Raw genomic sequence first — 12462 nt, 5'->3', positions numbered from 1 at the left:
TGTGAATGCAGATGGTGGAGGCGGCGTTTGAGGTGGTGGAGAGGGTCGGTGGTGGAGGGTGGGGTGGGTGGTTGTAGGTGGTGGCGGAGTGGTAGGAGTAGGGGCGATTCTCCGAAAACTCTCTCATGTGGAGTTATTCCATCTTCTCGTGGGCACGTATTTAAACCCCATTGTATGATCTTGACGTGTGCAGGCCAGTCTTCGTTTCCCGTTTGCATAATGCGTGTGCGGACCTGGTTCATAAGGGAGCGATGGCTTCTCTCGCAGATGCTGTTGCCCTGGGGCCAGTAGGGGGATGAGTGGGAGATGTGGTATCCGAATATGCTTGCTAGTTCTTCCCAGATTTTTTCCGTAAATTCTGGATCATTATCCGAATGTAGAGCCTGTGGAATCCCAAAATAAGGGAATACATGTCAGGTGAGGGCATCGGCAACTGATAGTGCGGTGTGATCCTTGGCGGGGCAGGCGATGATAAACTTAGAATATACATCCACGAAGGTAATGATGTACTTGTAGCCTGCTTTTGGTGTGAGAGGGCCGACGACGTCTAAGGAGAGTAGTTGCCACGGTTTTTGTGCTGTTAACTTTCCTGTAGGGCCTGGTGTTCGGGTGATGTCCTTTCCAAGGGCACAGGCTCGGCATGATTGTATGATCTTCTTTGCGATGGTGGATGGGTTTGGGGTCCAGTACATGTCGTTAAAGACTTGTAGCAGTTTCTTCGTTCCCAGGTGGATGCCGTTGTGGGCATGGAAGTGGAGCATGGTGTCATGGGCAGTGGCGGGGCTAAGGACGATGTGTCCGTTTGGGTCGAAGAGGTGTTCGCTGTGTGGGTGGAGTTTAGTGAACGTGGTCGGTGGAATCCAGGTGGGGCGTTGTTTGTTGTGCCACATTCGGACCAGGTCTGGTTCTGTCGTGATGGCGTTGATTGGGAGACGGGATAGGGCATCAGCGTTTGTGTGGAGTTTGCCTGGTCGGTATGCGATTTCGAAGTCATACTCTTCGAGTGTCTCTCGCCAGCGTATCAGTTGGGCATTGGTGGTGTTTGATTGCCGTAGCCATTGTAGGGATTGGTGATCTGTAATGACTATTACATGGGTGCCTGAGATGTAGGACCGAAAGTATTCTAGGGACCATATGATCCCTAGGCACTCACGTTTGGTGGCCGTGTAGTTCCGTTCTGCAGCATTCAGGGTGCGACTGGCACAGGCGATGATGTGTTCCCTCCCATTTTGTACTTGTGCAAGGACAGCCCCTATGGCGATGAGCGACACGTCAGTATACAGGCGGAATGGGAGGTTGTAGTCTGGGAACGCGACTACTGGGGCAGTGGTTAACTTGGATTTGAGGGTGGTAAATGCTGTTTTCCTTGTTTCGGTCCACACGAAAGGCTCGCCCTTTTTTGTTAGATCGTGTAGGGGTTTGGCGATATCAGCGATCCTTTGACGAACCGCCTATAGTATGATGTTAACCCCAGGAAGGCTCTGGTCTCATGTACGTCGCGGGGCAGGGGGATGTCTGCGATGGCTCGTAGTTTATCTGGGTCTGGTGAAATGCCTTCGGCGTTAATTAGGTGTCCCAGGAAAGACACTGATCTCTCGGCCAAGAAGCACTTTGTTGGTTTCAATTTTAGCCCTGCTTGGCGTATGCGGTGAAACACTTGTTTGAGGCGGTGAAGGTGGTCGGTCCAGGTACGACTGAAAACGATGACGTCGTCGAGATACGCCAAGCAAGACTCCCAGGTTAGTCCACTGAGGACTGACTCCATCAAACGGGAGAATGTGGCAGGGGCGTTGCAGAGTCCGAAAGGAAGGACGTTGAATTCATAGTGTTTGCCATTCGATGTGGAGAAGGCGGTTTTGTGTTTGTCGTCGGGGTGTACAGGGACTTGCCAATAGCCCGACTGCAGGTCTAGGGTGGAGAACCATGTCGAGCTATGTAAGGAGTCCAGTGAGTCGTCTATCCGGGGTAGGGGAGTTGCATCTTTGACTGTGACGTTGTTGACTCGGCGGTAGTCAACACAAAATCGCATTGTCCCATCTTTTTTTCTTATGAGTACCACCGGTGAGGACCAAGGGCTAGTGGAGTTGGAGATCACGCCGGCGTCTAGCATGTCCTGGACCTGCCGGTCTTCTTCTGCCCGTTGCTTTGGATTCTTTCGTCGTGATGGTTGGCGAATTGGAGGTCCGGTCGTGTGTATCTCATGGCTGAGATAGGTGGTATGGCCAAGATCGGTTGGGCCGGAGGAGAATAGGTCCTGAAAGTCCAGGAGGAGTTGTTGTAGGCTGTTGGTTTGGGCAGGGGATAGGTGTGATGGTAGGTCGGGGAGAGTGGGATGGTCTGGAGGTGGTGCTTGGCATGGTTTGGCTTCTTCTGTGTCGCCGATGATGAGTCCTTTTGGTAGGGTTAGTGGGGTAGTGGCGAGGTTGGCGATACGAATTTCGTGGGCATGTGGGGGGAGGAAGGTGGGGCTTACTAAACAGGAAGAGAGTGGTCCGGTGGGGATGGATGGTGAGAAGAGGACGGAGGTATGAGAAGGTTTGTTTAGTTTTACCCAAGCTTCATGGTGGGGTGGAATAGTGATTGAGGAGGCGATAGTGGCAGGAAAAGATGGGGAGGGGTCCAGATGATGTGTGGTAGGTGGTGGTGATGGGGGTAAGGTAGTGTGAGGGGTTGGTTTGGGGTTAGGTGTATGGGTGATTTGGGACAGGTGAGTGTTTGATGGTAGTGTGTGTTTGTGTAGTGTGTGAGGGGTGGTGTTCCTGATTTGTCTTCGATGTTTTTTTTTTTTCTTCTTCTTTCTTGTTGATTGATGTTTGGTTGGGATGGGCTGGACTGAAGTGGAGGCGGCGTTGATGGCAGTCAATGGTGGCGTGTAGTTTCTGGAGGAGGTCCAGCCCTAGATATCCATCATACTGATTGCATGTCGAGTCGAATATGATGAATGGGTGGCTAGTGGATATTTGTTGGTGGGTGTGGGTTTGAAGGGCCCGTGTTTCCCCACGGATAGGCAGGGGGCCGTCCCCCGCGTCAACAAGGTTGGCTGAGGTGGGGAAAAGAGGGCCGAATGCACCCATGTGGCGGGAGTAGAAGTGGGAGTAGAGGCACGATCTGGCTGCTCCCGTATCCACTAGTAGTCGTGCCTTGACCCCGTTTAGCCAAATCTTGTTTTAGACTGGGGGTCTGTAGTTCTGTGAGGTGGCCCCCGCCACCGTGGGGAGGTGCGGGGGTGGGCCTAAAAATCCATCTGTTGTGGAGTGGTGTCGTCTTGGTCATCGTCGTCCGTTCCCGAGTAGTGTTGTGGCGGTGCGTCGTCTTCCGGGGCGTCGTCGTCTAAGGAGGAGACTTTCTTGCGCCCTTGGTGAAAGGTTCTGCGTCTGCTAGCTTTAAGCTGTTCCCTAATGTCGTGCAAAGGGCAGGTGCGACTGCAAGCCATGAATTCCCAGGGATTAATTGTGATGTTTCCTTGCTCCCTGGGGTTTGGGCGTTTCTGCTGCGGGTAAGCTCTAGGGACTGTGGGAGACGGCTCAGTATTTGGCTGGTGAGGCGGCAGCTTAGGTTTGGATGGAGGGTGTTGCTTTGTTGGAAAACGTGTCACCGCGTGGAGTGGCTGTGGTGTGGGGCGGGCGGCGAGCAGACGTCGGACGAGTTGCAGGTCACTTTCCATGTCCCCTGAGGGGTCGTAGATTGAGAAATGCTCCCTGACTATGCTGGGGAGGATCCTCAATTGAGCATTCAATGTATGTATATCCCGGGCATTTGTAGGTGCCTCGGGATAGGCAGCGCTGACGAGGCGCCGAGCCTGGGTGAATGTATCATCCAGGTTTTCGTCGTAGGTAAGGGCGTCGAGTTGAGAGAGAGCGACAACTCGGCCTATTGATGGCGTAAAAGCCTGTCTCACTAGTTGCGAGAATTGGTCCCATGACAGTTCTGGGACGATTTTTGGTGCGACAGTAGTGATTATTTTACCCAGGTTAGGTAGTGTGACTGCGATCTTTTCTCTGTCTGAGTCGAACCCTATGTCTAGGAGGGGTTTGACCATATCTAAATATACCTCTATGTCGCATTGGTCCGGGTTGAACCTCGGCAATTGGATGTGTGGTTTGGCTGCCATTGTGCAAGTTTCCTTTCTTCGTTCCTCCGTGCTTTTACTCGGATCCAGAACCACCGCTTGCCACCAGTGTAATGCTGTGTTTTTAAGGCGACTTCTCGTCGTAAAAACACGAGCTACTGAAGCGGGGTCCTCTTTCTAGACCGGAAGTAAAGCACCAACAAAGGAACAGGACATAAAAACCAGGCAGTATACCGTATCACATCTATTACCTAGGTCCTACTCATAACAGTACACATAGAATGATATTTAGGATACAGAGACACAGAGATACAGAATTAACACTTGGCTTCACAGAATAATCATACGCACTACAATTATCACACAGGGAGATTGCGAGTATTCTTTAATAGGGCTCTTATGTCACTTGGAGGTAATATATAAATGGGGTTGTTCACTTTAAGTTCTTTAATAGGGTTCTTATGTCACTTGGAGGTAATATATAGATGGGGTTGTTCACTTTAAGAATACACGAGCTTGGGAGTCTGGTTTAGGGATATTACTATAAAAGAGGTAGGGTGCGGATAGCGACACTCGACACTGTCACCTGGTCACGGAGACACGTACACTTAACTTTCGACTCGCCCGCGCTCCTACCTCTAGACTCACAGAAAACTCCCTGGTTCCTTAATATGGGGAGGGACTAAGACAATTCACAAAATGCACTTTCTGCCCTGGTAACACTAGATTTTAGTGGGCCACTGTTTACTATATTTTCTTGGGTAGTCACTGTCACTGTTTTCCTCTGTTTCCTGGTTACTGTCACTGTCACTGTTTCCCTCTGTTTCCTGGGTATAGTCACTGTCACTGTTGCACTTTAGGGTACAGGGAGGCTCTCCCGCGTGGGGGCCTCGACCTGAGAGGCGGCCCTCGTCTTAGGGCCGCGCCGGTGGGGTGCAGGGAGGCCCTTGGTCTGGGGGCCTCGACCTGATAGGTGGCCCCCAGGACTGGGGCCGAACAGCCGGAGTAGTCGGGCCTGTTTCCTCCGACTCCGGGGAGTGAGGGAGCCTGGATCGCCTTCGTCGTGGGTTGTGGAGTCAAGCCTGGGCATCCTGGGACTGCGGGTACCAAGAGGGAGAGGCGCCGTCAGGACTGGACTGCGGCAGCGTCTCCTACGGGGCTCCGGCAGGAACAAGGAACTCCCGGGTGTGGGCGGTAAGTCCGCTATCGGGCCTTGCCACCACTCTAATGTCTCCTCTGGGGCTATATTCCCGGATGGCGATGAAGGGCTCCCCGAAGGGAAAGAGGCTAGAGGAGGACTCACGTTGCCTGTGGTCTCTCGAGTGTGTCTGGAGGCCGGAGCCGGGGATCTCTTTCCCCTATTACACACCTTGGCTGTAGCCGTGAACTTGCCCGGTGTACGGGGTACACCTATAGGGTGATCGGGGTCGCCCTTTCGCCGCGGCTCAGGACCGCCGGCGTGGTGTTCCTCCCGTAGTAGGAGAGAAGCCAGAGGGAGGGACACAGTGGCCGGTAGTGTTGTGCTAGTGTGCTTTAGTGATCTGTGATAGTGGTTGTGTTAGTGTGTTGTAGTGATCAGCGATAGTGCTGTGCTAGTGATCCGTGAGTGTGTGTGTTGTGGTGACCCGTAGTGACCCGTGATAGTGTGTGCTACCTTGTGTGAACTAGTGCGTAATGGCTTCCTCGGCAGAGAGCTGTGTCCCCACTGCAGGTACTGAAAAGGACTACCTTGAATTAAAGGAGGAACTTCTCGAACTGAAGCGGGAGGTACAAATTCTCAGGCAGGAGAAGGCACAGATGAGGGAATTGTTGGAGGAGATGTTGGAGGAGAAAGAGAAAAAGGCTGAAGGTTGGACACTAATTAACAAGGGTGCAACGAAGTTCACTCTTAAAAAGCAAACAGAAATTAAGACAACTAATACATTCGACGCACTACGGGACGAATGTGAAGGGAAGGCAGAGAGGGAAGTAGAGGAGAAGGACGGTGAAGGAACTTCCAGTACAGGTAAGTATAAACAGAACAAGAAAGGTAAGAAAAATGTTGTTGTTGTTGGAGACTCCCAGGTGAGATATCTGAACAGGGCCATGTATACTCCACTCGCTAAACATGTGTGTCTTCCAGGGGCCAGGGTGGCTAATGTGGTAGATAAAATTTCAAATATCGTAAAGGAAAGTGGTGACAAACCCACTGTGTGCCTCAGTGTAGGAGGCAATGATATTAGTAGCCGTAAGAGTGAGGTACTGTGGAAAAGGTACAAGTTGATGTTAGAAAAGGTTAGGGAGAGGGGAGGAACCCCTGTAGTGCTTGGTGTTTTGCCAAGGTGGCGGGTTGGAAGGGAATGGTTGAGCAGGGCAATAGGGTTTAATTGCCGCCTTGAAAGGTATTGCAAAGATAATGCAATACCTTTCATAGACAGCTGGGACCGGTTTTATGGACGAAGTGCCTTGTATAGTTGGGATGGGACTCATCTTAGCAGGCAAGGAGTTACTGTTTTAGCTGGAATGATAGATAGGGAGTTGGAGGGATTTTTTCGAGATTGAGAAGTAGGTGTACAGGAAGATGCAGCAACTATACTCAGAAATCATTATTACCATGTTTGGATAGATGCATCGATACTTGCAAAATTAAGAACAAAAGTTCAACCAATAGTGTAGATACATCCACTCAGGCACCTCAAATTGAGCAGGCGATGATAGATGATAGAACAAGCGATGATAGAAGGGCGATAAGCGATAGTACAAAAAATTGTTATATTAGTAAAGTAAATAGTTTCCCAGTTAGTAATAAAATAAATAACAGTAAATGCCAAGGTAAAGGCATAACTACTCGTAATAATCTGAAAGTGTACTACACAAACAGCCGGAGTTTACGTAATAAAATGGATGAACTGAGGGCTTTGATTTGTACAGAGAAAATAGACATTGCCGTTATTAGTGAAACTTGGATGAATACAGACACTCGAGAATTTTTAGCAGAATATCAGATAAAAGGCTATAATATTTTTTGTGTCAAACCGTCAGGGAAGAAAGGGGGAGGGGTAGCTATTTATGTAAAGGATTCATTAAACTGTTACAATAAAGCAGACATTAAAGTAAATAGGGACACAGAAAGTGTCTGGGTTGAAATTAGTAACAATAGGGAGAAATTAGTCTTAGGAGCAATTTACAGATCTCCAAAATTAAGTAGAGCTGATAGTAAATACCTCTGGGAGGAAATTAGGAAAGCATCACAGTCCAGCTTATTAATAATTGTTGGGGACCTTAATCTGCCAAGGATAGATTGGAGAAATCAGACAGGAGATGCAGAGTCAGAGGAATTTCTAGAGGTAGTACAGGATAATTTCCTTTATCAGTATATCAGGGAGCCCACCAGAGGTAATAATATACTAGATTTGGTTTTAGCTAATAAAGAAAATATCATTAGCGATATAGAGGTTGGTGGACGACTTGGTAATAGCGATCATGAAGAAATTAAGTTCAAATTTATTTGGGATGTCTGTTCCACTGAAAATACCTCCACCGTTCCTAATTTTCGTCTAGGAGATTTCGATGGCTTAAGAGCTTATTTTCGAACGGTATTCCACAGGGAGATTAGCTATTTGAGGGAATGTCAGGTTAGTGGGGATCCCCAGGTCATAGGTCAGGCGCAGGAAGCACGTGGGGATGTCCGTCAGGTGTCTGTGAGGGGGAGGTGGTAGATAGGAATGTAGTCCAGGTGACGGAAATTAACTCAGCTCCAGTACCAAACAGACGTTCGACCAGTGAGAAGTATAACGAGTTAATAAATATAATATACGGAGGCCAAGATAGATATATTCCTTCAAAACCGTTTAGAACTAACAATTCAGAACCAAGATGGTTAAACAACAGATTAAAATCTCTCATAGGCCAAAGGAAAGGAATATATAGAAAAATAAAACGTGGAGAGGAACACTTACGTAACCGGTACACAATTTTAAATAGAGAAGTAAAGAGGGAGATAAGAAAAGCAAAGAGAAGGTATGAAATTAAGGTTGCAAGTGAATCAAAAGTAAACCCCAAGGGTTTTTATCAAATGTACCGAACGAAAAATAAAGATAGGATAGGACCACTCAGAACAGAATCAGGTGACATTACCAGTGAAGATAAAGAAATGTGCTCCATCCTAAATAATTATTTCATATCAGTATTCACCAAGGAAAATCTAAGCCTGGTCCCTCAAGCAGCAAATATTTACCATGAGAATACGGAAAATATTCTTAGTAAAATAACCATTAGTAAGGAGGACGTATTGAAAGAAATTAACAAATTAAAACCTCAAAAATCGCCAGGTCCGGACGATATATTTGCAAAAATTATAAAAGAAACCAAAGAAGAATTATGTCAGCCACTTTTAACGTTATTTAATGACTCTTTAAGTTCAGGAGAAGTTCCAGAGGCGTGGAAAACCGCAAACGTAGTGCCCATCTTTAAAAAGGGTGATAAATCAGCTGCGTCGAATTATCGTCCGATAAGTCTAACGTCAATAGTAGGAAAAATGTTAGAGTCAATTTTGGCAAATAAGATTAGAGAACACTTCGAAAGATTTAATCTTATAAACGAAAGTCAGCACGGATTCAGGCAAGGACGATCCTGCCTCACAAATTTGTTGTCATTCTACTCGGAGGTCTATGAGGCAGTAGATAGCGATAAAGCTTACGATGTTATTTATCTGGACTTTAGTAAAGCTTTTGATAGAGTCCCACACGAAAGGTTAGTTAGAAAGGTTCGAGCACACGGTATAGACGGCGATATCTTAAAATGGATAGAATCCTGGCTGAAAGGACGAAAGCAGAGAGTATTAATAAATGGAACTAAGTCGGACTGGGGATTAGTAACTAGCGGTGTACCACAGGGTTCAGTACTCGGTCCCTTATTATTTATCATATATATAAATGATCTAGACTTAGGAGTCAATAGCAGAATCAGCAAATTTGCCGACGATACAAAATAGGGCGTATCATTAACTCGACTGACGATTGCCATTACTTACAAAAAGACCTCGATACATTGTCCAAATGGTCTAAAACTTGGCAAATGGAATTTAACGTTGAAAAATGTAAAGTACTTAACGTAGGCAAGACCATTGGAGATACTAAATACAGCTTAGATAACAAAGAAATTAGCAAATCGGAATGCGAGAGAGATCTAGGAGTTATGATTAGTAACGACCTTAAACCTAGGCAACAGTGCATTAATGCGAGAAATAAAGCAAATAGGGTCCTAGGATTTATTTCGAGAAGCGTGAGCAATAGATCATCTAAAGTAATACTGAAACTTTATCTAGCATTAGTAAGGCCACATTTAGACTACGCAGTACAATTTTGGTGTCCTTACTATAGAATGGATATTAATTCGTTAGAAAATGTACAGAGAAGAATGACTAAAATGATACATGACGTCCGGAACCTGTCATATGAAGACAGACTGAAAAGACTAAGTCTGCATTCGCTAGAGAGGCGTAGAGTAAGGGGAGACTTAATTGAGGTTTTTAAGTGGATGAATGGTATAAATAAGGGAGATATTAGCAAGGTACTTAAAGTGAGCATACAGGATAGAACTAGAAATAATGGTTTCAAACTAGAAAAATTCCGTTTCAGAAAGGAAATCGGTAGAAATTGGTTCGGTAATAGAGTAGTAGACGAATGGAATAAGCTACCTAGTAAAGTAGTTGCTGCCTCTTCCATTGAGAGTTTCAAGCATAGGCTAGATAAGCATATGACAAATAAGGGGTGGATATAGAATAAGGAAAATATCATAACCAATACTAATTCAAAAATAAATTTTCTTTTCAGGTTACACTATGATAGTCTCTATTCTCCTTTCACACTTTTCTGTAAAATGTCCACGCCAGTTTTTCTATACGGCGTGGTGTTCTTTCTGACTTTTTCCTGCCGGCTTCGGCTGGAGGGTTTGGAGGGCGGGGGAGAGCCTTCTTCTTTGCTATCCTTATCTCATTCTAGTAGTTCAGTTACTCTTCTAGGAGCTGCCTAGCATGGGCCAACCGGCCTACTGCAGTTATCCTCTCTTCTTATGTTCTTATGTTCTAATACGGACTGATCCTACCTTCAGGGAATTCTCTACCCTGGTACATGCCCCGGCCGGAGCCGAGTGTCTGCCCGTACGGAAGACAACTACCGGGCGAACTGGTTCGCCCGCACGCTGCGGCTGGGTACGTAGATATCATTCCAAATTAAAATTTGTACGGTGTAGACATTTTAGCCGATGTACAAGCTGTTTATCGCTAGAATATAAATAAAATTAAAAAAATTAATATTTCAATTACATTTTCTTTGTTATATATATGTTATAATATGTTTTACTATGTAGATATCATTCCAAAATAAATTTGTACGGTGTAGATACTTTTTCCTTGTAGATAACAAGCCAAAGTAGCACCCTGTTTTGTTATCAACTCAGCTGGACATGAATGCGAAAATAAAATAAATCTCTCATCAGCTGTATAAATGACACACTTTTATCGCTTGCATTCATTTTGGGTCACCCTGTAGATGAAATATTCCTCCCTGAAAATAAACATCTCCATATGCAGTACTCGTATAATTAAGTCAACTGAAACACAGTATTTATTATTGTTAAATAGTACACATATAACAAAGGCGGGTGGTGGGTCTTGCCACACACTTCCTTCAGCAAATATATAGCGTACAACAATACGTGGGGAATCTTGCCACACACTTAGTTCATATAACAGATGTAGCTTACTGAGAAACGTAATTAATACAGTATACACTGAGAAATGTAATTAAAACATTTAAAAATAACAAATTTTATGGATAATCATATGGGTAATGAATATAAGGCTTTCGGGAACCTTGGTGCAAACGCAGCATATTCACAGAGAATATAAATTAACATTTTCTCATTGAGCACGAAATTTGTTCAGTCGGCGTACTGAGTTGTGGATTACATAATTATGTTGTGCCGGTGGGATTAGGTTAGTGATTTATAGCTGGAGATATTTCGATGTCTGTTTGATATTCTCTCTTTCTTACCTTAGGAATTAGTTCGTCATTATTGTTTTTGTGTGTTGTTTATGTAAGTGCATTTATTGCTCGGGAAAATGCAAGTTCTCTCCTAGGCTCCAGAATATTCTATGCTGTTCTGGTGGTGGAGTCGGGAGATATTTGAAAGAGACTGTCCCGCTTCTGACTAGACTGACTCAGTCGGTTAGTGCACGGCAGCCAGTCAGAGAAGAGTGGCAGTAGGTCAGTTAATCAGTGATGGACGGACAATGCCAAAGAGTCAGCGACAGAGTTATTTATAGTGCGCGGCAGCCAGAGAGGAGTGACAGTCAATCAGATAGTCAGTGTCGGACGGACAGTGACAGGGAGAGATAATGAGTGAGAATCAGACACTGAATCAGTCAGTGAAGGACAGAGTAGTCAGTCAGAGTCAGTGAGTGACTGTCAGTCAGTTAAAGGACAGTGAATGAGTTGTAGTGAGTGAGGACGGGGGTAGCGTGAGATAGAGAAGCCACGGTGTTTCGCAAGTGCGTCAGCTGCGCCTGGAAGGAATAAAACCCTGAAGTGTTGAACGGCCTTTGATCAACATTCTGGCTTATCTACACGTCGTTCTTGATGTATCAACGAACCCTAAGGTGTAACAAACACGTGTCTGGAGTAGGAATTTCATATTGAGAGATGGAAACTTGTTGACGGGCTGCAAAAAAGTCAGACATATCTCTGGCAGATATACTCGCAGTGTTGAGAGTATAGCAAGAACAACAAAAGAAATAATTTATCAAGAAAAAAAAAATCAAGAAGCACAGCAAAAGGAACAAGAGAAAGATATACTCGCAGTGTTGAAAGCACAGCAAGAAGAACAAAGAGAAGCCCATGCAACACACCACGCAAGACTAGAGGAACAGCTAAGTAGGCAGAGACAAGAGCGTCACCAGCTATGTGAGGAGCTGCAAGATGGGACTAGGAAACTGAAACTACAAACAAGAGGTGGAGTACAGCAAGGTGGATAAAATAAGTGGCCAGAGAGAAGCGAGGGAAGAGGTTTTCTGTTCAGTGGAGGATAAAGTGAGAAGTGAAACACAGGAAGTACGTAACAGGGTCAAAGTCCTTGAATAGTGTTTGGTTGTGGGTCAGCACCCAGTACACCTCTTAGGTGTCACCGTTTCAGTGACAGGTGCGCAGAGCGGGATGGTGAGACTGAAGGAGTAACGTGAACAATGGTCGTCAACACAGGATCAGAGAAAACTTTGGTACAGCTGCATTTGGTGGGTCATTGGCGCTTCCATAGACTTCACAGCAGCTGTCTGGAGTTGCAGGGTGCTGCACTGAGCTTTGAGGACTGGTGGGATGCGGTTGGGGAGATAGAAGGAGACCCTGGCCGTGTGTGTT

The sequence above is a fragment of the Coenobita brevimanus genome, chromosome 15 (assembly GCF_032717465.1).
Source record: "Coenobita brevimanus isolate Jiangsu-jjx chromosome 15, ASM3271746v2, whole genome shotgun sequence".
Classification (NCBI taxonomy): domain Eukaryota; kingdom Metazoa; phylum Arthropoda; class Malacostraca; order Decapoda; family Coenobitidae; genus Coenobita; species Coenobita brevimanus.
Note: the sequence above shows the minus strand (reverse complement) of the source record.